The sequence below is a fragment of the Lichenostomus cassidix genome, chromosome 12 (assembly GCF_008360975.1).
Source record: "Lichenostomus cassidix isolate B80296 chromosome 12, HeHo_3.0, whole genome shotgun sequence".
NCBI classification, from domain to species: Eukaryota; Metazoa; Chordata; class Aves; order Passeriformes; family Meliphagidae; genus Lichenostomus; species Lichenostomus cassidix.
Genome location: NC_139493.1, coordinates 16,421,663 through 16,433,709, shown reverse-complemented (window position 1 = coordinate 16,433,709; position 12,047 = coordinate 16,421,663). Strand labels below are relative to the sequence as shown.

At 45.9% G+C, this 12,047-nt stretch overlaps 1 protein-coding gene across 4 annotated transcripts in view; it reads right to left on the bottom strand.

Annotated features, from left to right (window-relative positions):
- BSN (bassoon presynaptic cytomatrix protein) overlaps positions 1-12,047 on the bottom strand; it is an 89,429-nt gene that overhangs the window by 55,089 nt on the left and 22,293 nt on the right. The window lies entirely within an intron of this gene.

Here is a 12,047-nt window from a genome sequence, read left to right as displayed (position 1 = left end):
TCTTTTCTGTCACAACCCAAGCCAAAATACAAAGTTACCCCCTTCAGGGAGCTCTCGGGAGCCCTCCTGAAGGGAGGCACAGAGGATCACCATAGAGCAACCTGCCTAGGACCCCTCAGCCCAACTGAAAATCCTGGGCAAGCTTACAACAAAAGCCAGTTTAGTTCAGCTCAAATAAAGGGCCAAGTCCTCAACTGCAAGACTAGAAACTGCTACAAAAGAGGAAAACATTCAAAGATAAATCACTCAGGTAAAACACCATGAAGTATTGCAGAAGAAAATGCCCTTCTACGGCTTCTAAGCTTTTCTTTGAAAGCTCTCCAACAAGCAGCACATAAGCAGTGCCAGCTGTAGAGCTCCATGTCCATCCAGACACCAAGGAAACTACAGAGGAGCAAACTGCACAGTTCAAGCTGATTTCACCCCGCTTTGATTTGCTCCAATGCCAGTTAGAAACCACTTCTGAAGAAAAACAATAAATCTTGTTATAATGCCCCAGCTGCAAGCCCAGGTGACTCGTGTGTAATTACCAGCCGTGGGACTGACTCTGATGACCTACAGGGCATTTTTTGCAGGTGAGATACCAGCAGTGACCACTGCTCCCTCCACATCCGGTGATTCAGCTGGAGAGATCTTGCCTTTGATTTTCAAGTGTCATGCATCAAAATATCCAGCTGAACAGTGGGAGCCATGCTGACTAAGAGCAATCAGCACCAAACTGCCTCAAACCAGGCAGAGAAAGCATGGATTGGCCAGCAAGGGGGAAGCAGCAGGAACCATGCACCAGGAGGGAAAAACATTTGACATCCAAATAAACACCACCTTCCCATAAGCTTTTATCTGCCCACAGCCTTGTCTGTTGGCGTGGGCTGACTCCTGGCACACTGCAGAGAAAGGAAAAGAGGAGCAGGTCTGAAGCACGGGATGCAGCAGGCACTGGGATGCGGCACAGCATACCATCCATGGGGATGCTGCTCTTTGGTGCACAGTGACCTACTCCCACAGGTAGAGGGTCTTGTCATACCAAGACCTTTGCTTTATAGTGGATGGCATTGGACAAGTGCCTGCAGCTGGAAGACATGGGAAAAGGGGTTGGCTGGAGAAGAAGAAGAACTTGGGGTAACAGCTTGAACCAGACAAATCATTAGGAAGGGCACTGAAGCATTCATTTTTTACAAAGAGTAACATCACCCAATTTTGGCTCTTGGTTGAGCACCATGGCTTGGAGATCCCTCAGTGCAGTGGTGCTGGGGCTCTTCAGAACTCTCCAAATGACATGTCCTTCAAAACCATCAGATCATGAGACTTTTTTGGGCAGAACTGCAAAAATTTTACACCCAGGATCTGCATAAAGCATTATTATTTCAACATGTCCCCTGGGTCTCAAAAGGGATTTAGCACCTGGAATTAGTTATGGAAAAGAGTATTTCAGAATACTGAATTTTTTTTCTTCCTAATTCAATAAACTAATAACAATTGTCTGCTGAGAGCAAGTAGGGGGATCCCAGAAGCAGCTCAAAGACAGATGGCAGCAGCAGCATGCCTGTTTGGGGACAGTTCTGAAACTGCTCTCCAATTTGAAAGCCACAATCATATCAGCTGGAAAATTAATATGGCAGGTCACAACATAAGGTAAAAACAAATTCCAGGGCATTATCTGGCCCGGCCCAGCATCTCCGTACTGACTTGCTACTCCAAGAAAAATCAGGATTCATGTCCCAGTCTGCCAAAGGTCCCTTGAGCAGGTTGCTAAGGATGAGATGACAGCACCATGCCTGGGCACAAGGGCTCACTCTAACTGGGCTTCACCTTTGGGGATGGATCCCAGTACTGCTGGTCTTGCACTAGCACACTGTGCCCCATCAAACACGAAGGGTATTTGCTTTTCTCAAAGCTTGAAAGGTTTTGCAATACATAGAGTATGTGGGCAAAACAGAGGCAGGTGAGCTCAAGGCAGGCCTCTCCTACAGTAAGTACGCTCCCTACTTCAGAGGAATCCAGAAATACCAGTTATTCAATCCTTTCTGAGGTCTCCACAGTAATTTTAACACAGATAGCTAGTTTTTAGCCAGACTTTTCCACTAGACCTGGTATTTTATCTAGTGGGCATCATACTGAGAACAGAGGTTCTCAGGGAAAAGGGGCAGCAAGCAGTGCCTTCCAGAAGATCAGGAGAGACATGGGATGTCTTGTCTGGAGGAAAGGCAACATGGTACGCCTGAGAGAATAGGAGAGGCTGAACAGAACCAATGAGCAGCTCAGAGCTGTGACAAAGCTGTTTTTGGAGGAGCCTTGTATGCAAGGAGTCACAGAGACATGGCTTTTCCAGCTTCTAGGGTATTCTGCAATTAGACGGAAAATACCCCCAAAACTAAAATGCCAAGGGGAGCTCCCATTCCTACATTCCTTACAAGGTCCAAGCCCAGCAGTGCCCCACTCCATCACACCCAGCTGGTTGCTGCAATACACGTGCACCCCTATCCATTTGCATCCTTAGCAGGTTTTAATGGGGAATGCTTGCTGATCCCGTGATTCCTGCAAAGCCGAGCAACACGCAGTGACAAGCTCATTTGCTCTTTGGGGGCAGGGCTTCAAATAGCTGCTGGCTCGTGGCAATTAAAACGGGCAGAACACTGCCACTGAGTCCGCCAGCCTGCGCTGTGACGGATGCAAGCACCGGCTGGAGTGCTCTGATAAGGATGTTGGATGATTCAGAATAATCTAGGCTTTACTGAACAGATGAGCCCGAGTGTTTGTGCTTCTGTTTCCGTCTAATGGGAATACTGTGTTGTGCTCATCAGAAAGGGGAGAGGACGGTTGGAGGTAGGAGGGCACCAGAACTTCCTCTGCACAAGACTGATGGGCACATCTCTCCTGCCTGCCACTCAGGTCTCTTCCAAGGAGGTCTTCAACTTGAGGGTATAGTCAGTCTGCCCCCTCAGTATGGACATAGCAAGAGGGTGGCAGAGCTGGGGTGAGAACAAAAAGTCAATATTAAAACTCATCCTGAAGGTGCTTTGCAAGGCTGCTGCACAAGCAGCTGGGCTCAATTAAGATGCAGCAGATGGGCATCAAAGAGGGCAGGGCAGGGAGCAAGAGAGGAAGGGGAGGGACACACTTGTTGTTCAGTCTTCAAAAACAACTTCTAGCTGGTGTAGTGCCATGTTATCTACATGCCTTAACTCCTTCTGACAAACCTTTAATCTCACCAACCTGCTGCATAGTCTAGTCCCATTCCATTAAGATCACATCTTGCTCTTTGGATTTGCAGAGCCATTCCAACAATTTGGCTTTGATTTACTTAGAGCAGAAAGCCATGCCACTGGCACAGCCTATTTACAACATAAACTGACTCCAGAATGGAAACATCCCCCCTTTGGCTGTCCTTGATCAAAAGGTTTGCAGCTGAGATAAAACACCATTTCAATCAGAGTTAAAATAATCAGTTTTCATAGTCCATCAGCACCATACCCCTCCGATCCGGGCTGTCCAGAAGCACAGCTGTGTATTATGTCTCTAAAAAGAGCTGGGTACAGCAGGAGGGCGAGGTCTGGGAGCAAGGCTTGAATTAAGATAGTGAGAAAGACCTCTGCAGGCATGAACTGCTGTTCCACAGACACCTCACTGCATTCACAGGGCTGCTTTCAGAAATTTCTGAGGCTTTTCAGTCCATCACACTATGTAAATCCCTTTTTAGCATCTAAACGTGACCATGGCCAAGAGACAGACAAGAGACAGGGTCAGGAAGAAGCAAGTTGCTTTTTGGTGGTGGGAGCCCACACAGCTCTATAAATAGCATTGGTGCCCAGCTAAATTCAGGTTACAAGAGACACTGACAAGGTGCCACCACCTCTGTCTTTAAGGACCAGACAGACCTGGCATGTCACTACCATCCAGGGTGTGAAGTGCCATGTCACAACATCATCTTCATGGGGGTTCTCCCACTGAGCACCCCTTGCTGCACCTGAGATGCAGCCCCTGGGACAGCTCCATAGGAGTGGGTGCAGAGTGGGTGCTAACATGGAATGTCTGACACCCTCCATTACAACCACCCTGCTCTCTTCAGCTTGTAGAAAGACAGTAAATAGGAATGAATTCAGCTAGGATTAACTCAATCCCCATCAAAGCACTGAAAGCTCTTGAAGTTTCCTCCTAAGCGCTCCCCGAGGCAGCGCAGCGTTCCGGCAGCAAACACACATCGCAAACCAGAGCACACAGGCGAGGGCTGTACAGCCCTGTGCAATTCCTGCTCTCTGGGCTGCTGTGTGTGCACTGAGTGGGAGCTGAGGGACACAACCACTGTGTGATTTCACGTGCTCAACCGGTAGGAAAACCTGAAGCAGCATCTGTGTGAGCAAAATATCCCCATCCACCACCACGAGCTGTAAAGGATCTTATCCCTCTGCCTGGGGATGTTCAAGGGAGGGAAGGAATGCAAGCAGCCACCACAGCAAAGCTCTCAATAACACAGGAAGCCTCTGACTTGGTACCCTGCTCCACTATGGAAAGCCTGACAGCCACTTCTGATCCTCAGCTGGCTTTTCTTTTTAATGATAAAGTGATCTGGGAGTTGAAAGCCAGAGGAAAACCATGTCTCTTCCAAGCAAACAGCTTGCTGTAACTTAATGTACCGAGTGAAGGACGGCGCAGGGGGTGGCGGCTCAGCGCGTGCGGCTTGCTGGGCTCGGGATTTAGTGAGCAGCAGAAGACGCCAAGCAGAAAGCAGAAAGGAGGCCACTTCCCATCCCTCGGGAGGACTCCTCTTCACTTGCAGTTGTTTTAATTACCCCTCTGCACCGCAGCATTGCTCCAGCCTGCGGGAAGCCACGCTCTCCCATCCTCTCTGAACAATTTAACACCACAGCCCCTCTGTGTCCCTGCTGCCGTGGCTCAGCCGAACCACCCTGAAGAGGACCCACCCTGAGTAACACCAGCCCCCTTAGTCACCAGCAACCGTTTAGCCAAGATCCTTTTTGACATTTTCTGCCAGCAAATTTTGCATTATTTGAATCATCCACGCAGCAAAAGGCGGCACACTGGGAGAAACAGCCAGAATTACTCATGAGCTTTTTCTTTTCATGGGCTCTAACTTAAATTGTGATCTGTCAAGCAGACGATTTGCACATCACTGTGGATAGCTGGGAGAAGCTCCTGCTTAGGCTGCAGCAGGGGCCAAAAAGGCAAACAAGCCATTTCTAGGTAGAAAGACTCAGCAAGAGCAAGTGTGCTACTCTCCAGCTTCATATGAGTTGTTTTATTCAGTGTTAATCATTCCATTAAAAAAATAAATAAAAGTCCAGCTGGGGGATAACAGACACATCCTTCACTGCAGCGCTGCAGATACAGGATGCCAGGAGGGATGGAACACCTGGTGTAAGGATAAAGGGATTAAGAGGTGAAGGGCAACAGTGAGGAAGGGCTAAAAGATGGCAAATATACATACACATACAAACTGTTGGTCTAGGATGATAAATCCCATGTTCCTATCAATATTTTCTCACCATAAGAAAACCCTGCAGAATTCAGTGCAGTCACAAAGAGCAGATTTTTAATGCCCAGCTCACAGGATGCTGTTGAGGAGACCTGTAGGGCAGACAACACTGGTCCCACCAGTCCATGGGGCAGATGCTGACTGGGATGGGAACAGCCTGTGGCAGCAGATCAGGCCAAGCATCCCTGCCCAGGCAGCTGAACCCCAAATTGCTATATCCTTATGAGAAGGTAGCGGGTATGCCAAGCCCCAGCTCCTGCAAACAGCATCACCCACTGCACATGCAGGTCACTGCTGGCTGACGTTCTGCTAAAACCAAAGAAAAAACTGGAATAAAAAATGCATTTCTTTCCTATTGCATAGCATGATCCAATGGAAAATTTCTCCCAGATCTGCAATGTAATGCTAACGACAGATTTATTTTTACAGCTATATGGTGAAGGAGGATGATCTCAAAAGACAAATCATTCTAAAATGGGCAACTTGACTCAGCAACACAGGGGTCTGGCTGGACATAGGGTACAACCTACCACATACACAAACAAAAAGCTGTCTAACACCATAGCAAAACACAAACACTGCCTGCCCAAGGGTGTCTGGGGGTTTGTTCTGATCACAGGAGGAAAAAGCACACCTCTGAACTTGCTAAAAGGTACACAGAAGGAAGGGACACTGCTGACAGAGCCAGCCCTCCAGCCTTATCTCCCAGTTACCCACAGACACCATGAGCATCACACCAGCATGTGAAACATCCCAGGGGATGCCAGACCAGAGAAACACTTATTTTTCAGACCCAACACCCATTATTCAAAATGAAAGGGAGCTATAACTTCTAAACTTAGCCTTGTATATCTCCATGAGCACAATAATACAGATACAGGAGATGCAGGGCCACACACATGCCAATGGCAGGGGCTGGAGGTGTTTCATGGCCAGGAAGACAAAGAGTTAGTGAGGTCCCATGGGCAGGAGAAAACCTCGTTGGCTTTGCCTTGTTTAGTAAGAGAAGAGACTGTGTAAATGTAACATCACTGTCACAGCTTATCCTCTGCCATCCCTCCCATTACAAAGAGCTACATCCAACAGGGAGCTGATGCACCCAGAGGAAACTTGTAAATTTAGGAAATACCATGCCAGCATTGCCCCACAGCTTCTCAATAAAGAGCCAAGGAGGTAAAGAACACTTTGGTTTCTTGAAAAGGCAGGGAGAGACAAGGGAGACCAAATTTCTTGTAAAACTCGTGTTTCATTATCTCAGCAAGTAGATCACAGTTTTCATCCAGTCCTTTAGTGCTCAGGCCCGGGTAAAAGCACTGATGCCAACAAGGATTCTACCCACACTTGCACAGCAACAGAGACCTGTAAATGTCTGGATGTTGAATGAATGACAGGCAGAAGAGGAGATGGATGAGAGGAAGAGATGGGGATTCACTGCCATTAATAACAGCCATTAGTTTAATGTAGAACTAATAAGCCCCCTGGTATCCTAAGCACAGCTCTTGGCTTGCAGGGTTTCTGAACTTACGGTCATAAGTCAAGCCAAAGCCTCCTGAAGGGTAAATAAGTTAGACTGGGCCCCTAATTCACAAATATTATGGGTTTTGCAAAAAATTGGACACCAATATGCTGCAATGTGGAAAACTGGGACAATGAACCAAATGAGAAATGGGCTTCTCTGAAAAGCAGTGTATGAACAGCTTCATAATTTCAATATTTGATGTTTTTTCAGTCCTTTGCTAAATGACTGAGGTGATGCTGTGGGCAGGCACCACTCCTGACAGTACAGCCAGGTTGGGAAAGGCTTTGGACATAACCATCCCTCCAGTGCCAACAAGCCCCACTCCTGCCACCAGAGATGCTCTGCATTGTGTCACCCCTCAGCTTCCCCCAACTCCTTTGTCTTCTTTTTTCCACTTTACCCAAATTTTCTTACGCTACTGAACAGAAAACCATCTGCTGTGAGGTTATGACAGGATAAACACAACCCTACACAACACTTACACTGTTTCAGTCTCATCTGCTCAGCTGATTGTCTATTTTCCACTAATACAACTTAAACATTTCCCTAAAAACTTTAAATGATTTTGTGGCTATCTCCTTTGGCTACGGATAACTCAAGAGCCACTGAGAATTTTCTTCTCCTGTCAAACAACCCTGACCGCTGTTGGGAAACCAACCAGCAAGTTTTTAATCCTCCTTGAGACTTTTTACGTTTTGCTTGCTGAAGGTCTGTGATCAAAGGTTTGTGATGAACTTACATGGCACAGAGCACGAAGGGAACAGGTTTGCTCTCAAATATTTTAAATATTTCATAATTCATTATATTCATAGCATAAAAAGTACAAAGAACCTCTTCACTCTCCCTAAGTGAAGCTAAAAACGTGGGGCAGAACTGAAGTTTAACAACTATCAGTCATAAATATAGCCACAAATATAGCAAATACAATCAAGATGGCTTGGGGACAAAAACAGGGCCTTCAAAAAGAAACTAATTTGGTAAAGAACACATATGTATAAATATGTTCCTTTTATTCAGGGCAGTGCATCTGAATACTTATGAAACTGCCTCTAATAAACACTACTTTAAATTGAAAAAAGCACAATAGAATTGTAAGGCAGGCAAGAACGGTTTCCTATGATCCCAAGTGGTTCCAAACAGACCTATTAGGCAGCCAGGCATTTTGAGTTTCATTTCAGCTCTAACTAAAGCACACGTTTTTATGCTGTGCTGCTGCTCTTGATTAAAATCAAACTCAAGTTCCTCATGTTTTCAGTTTAGCGTTTAGGATAGGGAGAAAACAAATTAAAAGAAACCCAACAAATTTTAAGAGAAGACTGAAGAAGAAATTAATTTATCAAATTAGCAATGTGCTGCAGCACTTCAAAAACCCCAGAGAAGCAGAAAGGATGCCTGCAGGTTACTCCTTATGATACCAAACAGAGCAAATCCAATCAGATGAACATGCTGCTGGATCAGTCAGGCAAAAGCCACGGGAGCGGCAGAACAAAGTGAAAGATGCATAAAAAGAGGATTTTCTAAACCTATTGTACTGGTTTGAAACTGAGCTATTCTCCCTGGAGGAGATGACAGCATCACTGGTATGGTCTGGCAGAACAAGCTGTCCAAAAAACCCCTCAAAGACAACACAGAGGAAAACTAGAAAAAAAGTTTTAATGGGAAATTAAAAATCCTACTGGAATGTGAAAGCTGCAATGTTGCACTTAAAATAACACATTTCCATTCAAAAACCTATTTCCTGCAAGGACTGTAAGCAAACTGCCAGATTATAGCACATTACTTCAAAACTCCTTGTCTTTAATGGTGCCACCATCGCTCCCTGCTTGATAATTCCCTTTTCTTGCTTAAAATAACGCTATGGCAAGAGCACTGACCTTCAGGAATAAGTGAATGAATGGGGAAAGCAGCCCGCCAGCACATGACCAAATTGAAAACGATGACAGCAACTATTTCGGTGCATGGAGATGAACAGAGGGAACAATATGATTATCTACATGTAAAATATGAGTGACACCAGCAGCAGACAGGAACTTCTGTTTGTCCAGTCTCGTGAAACACGAACGAGCTGCTGCTCAAAGGAATAAATAGACAGTGAAATAAAAACCCAAAAAGATATTTTGTTTTTCTCAGCAAGCGATCAACTCAAGATGCCAAAGCAGCTGATTGCTTCGTCAGCACAGAAATTCATGACTTGCCTTTAAGATAAAATGACCATCAAGCCACATGAAAAGAATAAAACACAACAGCCAAAGAAAAATAGGTTTTCAAAGGGAAGTATGTGCTTCTGAGCAGAAGGTATCACCTAATTACAAAGTGAAGGTGTTTCGTTAGGAGGTGCAGTTAACCCTCCTCTGAAAAAATCTGTTCCTGGAGTTGTGAGTGGCAAGATGGGGCTTGATGGAATACAGCTCATACACAAAGTCTATTATTTTCTTTAAATATATATTACAAAAAGCTATTTTATACCATGTATATATATACAAGTAAAAGACTCATGAAAAGAAAGTGTTTATATAAGATTTAAACCCCAACTCGCAAAACAGTTTCAGAAATCATTATGCTAAACCAGCCCTGGGGCTCCCACCTCACCATGCCAGTTTCTGGCAGTTACACAGATTGCACAGGAGTGGATGTACCAAGCAAAACACAATTCTGTTTTTCTTGGGTTTGATTTTCTTAGAGAATGTGGTATTTTTGATGATTTAATCCTTCTAGAGAGCCTTGAAAGCAGAAAGAAGTTACAAATGCGTATCTACTGCAGCACAAAATGGCAATATCAACTATACACATGAAAATATATTCATAAGGAAACGCAAATAGAAAATATAACACCTTATTAGCAATGCCATGCAGCCGCCCTGCAGCACCTGCTGGGTTGGAGGGACCAGACTGGGTGGATGTTTCCCCATGAGGGAAGGCAGTGGAGCAGGTGGGACCAGCATGTCCACCATTGGAAGGTTCCAGGACCCAATGGGGTACAGCCTGAAGATCCCTTCCTTGATAGCTGCTTTGAGCAGAGGTTGGAACAGGTCACCTCCAGAGATCCTTCCCAACCCAGCTCCCACCATCAAGACAGAGAACACCCTCCCAGCTGCCTTCCATTACCCCCCAGTAACACCACCAGGATGCTTCAGGCACCTCGCTGTGTGACTCTAGAATAGAAGCGCAAGGAATGATGTTGAGGAAAATGAGTCACACTTCCAACAAGGCAGCAACCGCCGCTGCTCCCCCAGCCAGCCCATCACACGGGCTGCCAACACGAGCTGCAAACACTTCTCTTGGACAACTGTTTTCATCCCCCAGCTCCCTCAACGACCTACTTACAAGTCATAAGGTTGCTTGCTGCTGAAATGCATATTAATCCCAGGACAGACAAAAACCCCAACATCTTTTTCCATTTCAGGTCCAGTTTTTTTGATTTGATGTTTAAAAGTGCTGTGCTGTCAAACATTTCAGAGGGCACAGAGACCTAAAGATGCCAAGAGCAAAATGGCCCAGAGTTGCTAAGCAAAATCTCCATGCACACACATATGTTAATGTTGGTATCTGCAAGAGAGACTTGGGGTAGAGCCCACTGTGGGTAAGCTCTTGGGGCAAGGCAGAAGAGACAAGACCAGAAATTGTGAAATTGGTGCATTTCTATTTTGTTATTTCCTGCTTAACTGATACTATTCAGAGTAAGTGGACAACTTTCAAGGCAATGCTTGAACAACAAAATTAATGTTTGGCAAATATAATTAAAAGTGAAACTTATAAGCAAAACAGAAAAGTGGCCCATGGCATTTCTTTGCAGGAGTCTGGATTTCCATCTCAGGGTCCTTTATTAAGATCTGAGACCTTATTCGGACCTTTCCAGAGGTAAATACCTGAGGAGTAAAATCAGGAACCAGCTAATTACACGTCATTATACCAGGGCTATCTCTTTCATGGGGCAAGGCTATTTACAAGGGCATGTTGTGACAGGACAGGGGAATGGGTTCAAATTGAAAGAGAGTAGATTCGGACTAGATATTAGGAAAAAATTCTTTACTGTGAGTGTAGTAAGGCACTGGAACAGGTTGCCCAGGAAAGTTGTGAATGTCACATCCCTGGAAGTGTCCAAGGCCATGTTGCATGGAGCTTGCAGCAACCTGGGATAGTGGAAGGTGTCCCTGCCCATGGCAGAGGGTTGGAACTAGGTGATCTTCAAGGTCCCTTCCGACCCAAACTGTTCCATAATTCTACAATTCCTTCCATCAGGAAAAAAGACTAGAAAATCATCAAAATGATGATTGGACACCACTGTGTCAGGAACAAGCATTGCACACTTACCAGCAATGGCTATTGGCAATAAATCCTGGGTATCCAGTGCCTAAATCCTGTCTTATCATGCATTGGAGTGGCACAGTCACTTTCTAAAGTGTGGCTTTAAGTTTTTGTTTTAAGCCTAAGATTAGAAACCCCTGTGGTTTGGCTCTTAACAGCTGCAGAAATCATCCAATCATTTCCCACCCTGTGTGGAGATCTGTGACCTGAGAGGTTGGCACAGACAGCCCCTAACCTCAGCCAGCCCCAGCACCCACCTCCGGCACCGCTGCCGGATCCACCCCCGGAACCCTGAGCATCCATTTCACACATCCCACAAGACGCTCATCCCCCAGCACCGCAGCGTGTCGTGCACAGCTCCTGGCACTTCCCTCCCTCCGCCCAGTGTGATGCTGCCTGGAACCCACCAGAACCTGCCGTGAGTCAGGGAGACACTTCACACGTTGGGGGAACAGCAGCCCTTCTGCTCCCCTCCTTGCTGTCCAGTCCTTTGATTCCAGGACAATTTTGAGAGTGGAGACTTCAGCTACATGTTTTGGCATCTCAACAACAGTGACTGAGCCCTGAGAGTCTACCAATCCCCTTCAATTAATTTATCTCCCCCCATCTCATCCAAGCTCACATTATCACAATTATTCCCTGATTACCAGCAGAACCCTTGCCCTATGCTTTGCAGCTGCCAAAAGCAAAGGTGCAACTTCTCTGCTTGCAAGAAGACACCCAAAACAGCCA